Source organism: Galeopterus variegatus, unplaced genomic scaffold (genome assembly GCF_000696425.1).
Source record: "Galeopterus variegatus unplaced genomic scaffold, G_variegatus-3.0.2 Scaffold4212, whole genome shotgun sequence".
Taxonomy (NCBI): Eukaryota; Metazoa; Chordata; class Mammalia; order Dermoptera; family Cynocephalidae; genus Galeopterus; species Galeopterus variegatus.
This window is the reverse complement of record NW_007730323.1, coordinates 101,058-102,262: the sequence shown is the minus strand read 5'-3', so window position 1 is coordinate 102,262 and position 1,205 is coordinate 101,058.

Genomic DNA, 1,205 nt, shown 5'->3' with positions numbered 1-1,205 from the left:
TTCTGTTTTTCATAGTGGCTGCACCAATTTATATTCCCACCAATTGTGCACAAGGGTTTCAGTTTCTCCACATCCTTGTCAACGCTTGCTATTTTGTATTTTTTTTAATAGTAGCCATCTTAACGAGCGTGAGGTGGTATCATATTGTGGTTTTGATTTGCATTTCCCTAGTGATTAGTATCATTAAGCATCTTTTCATGTGTTTGTTGGCCATTGGATATCTTTCTTGGAAAAATGCCATCCAAGTTTTTTTTCAAAAATTTTTTATTGGAACATGATTGTACATATCTGTGGGGTACAGCATTGAATATCAATGACTGTGTGCAATATGTGCTGCCCAAATCAGGATAATTATGGTATTTATCATTATACAATGTAATCATTTTTTGTGGCCCTTTACCAGTTTCTTCCTAACTATTCAAGTTTTTTGCCCATTTTTAAATTGGATTGGTTTTTTTTGTTGTCAAGTTGTAGAAGTTCTTTATGTGTTTCAGATATTAACCCCTTAACAGATATATGGTTTGCAAGTATTTTCTCCCATTCTGTGAGTTGCCTTTTCACTCTGTTGAATGTGTCCTTTAATGCACAGAAGTTTTAAATTTTGATGTAGTTCAATTTATCTGCTTTTATTTTCATTGCCTGTACTTTTCTTATATCCAGAAAATCCTTGTCAAATCCAGTCTCGTGAAGCTTTTCCCTTGTTTTCTTTGAAGAGTTTTATAGTTTAAACTCTTAGGTCTTTGATCCATTTTGAGTCCATTTTTCATATATGGCATAAAATATAAGTTCAACTTCCTTCTTTTGCATGTGGATATCCAGTTTTCCCAGCACTATTTGTTGAAAAGACTGTCCTCTCCGCATTGAATGATCCCGGGCACCCCTGTTGAAAATCATTTGACCATATGTTTGATGACCTCTCTATTCTGTTCCAGTGGTCTATGTGCTTGTCTTTATGCTGGTACCACACTGGTTTATAATAAGTTTTGAAATTAGGAAGTGTAAGACCATCAACTTTGCTCTTCTTTTTCAAGATTGCCTTGGCTATTTGGGTCCCTTGAGATTCTCTTAATATTTTATACTTTTTTGTGGGTTTTTTTTGTTATATGTCTTAGGTGTTTAACTTTTAAAAACTACTTAAAGGATTTTTTTTTTCTTTTTTTTTTTTTCGTGACCGGCAACGGATCGCAACCCTCAGTGTCGCGCCC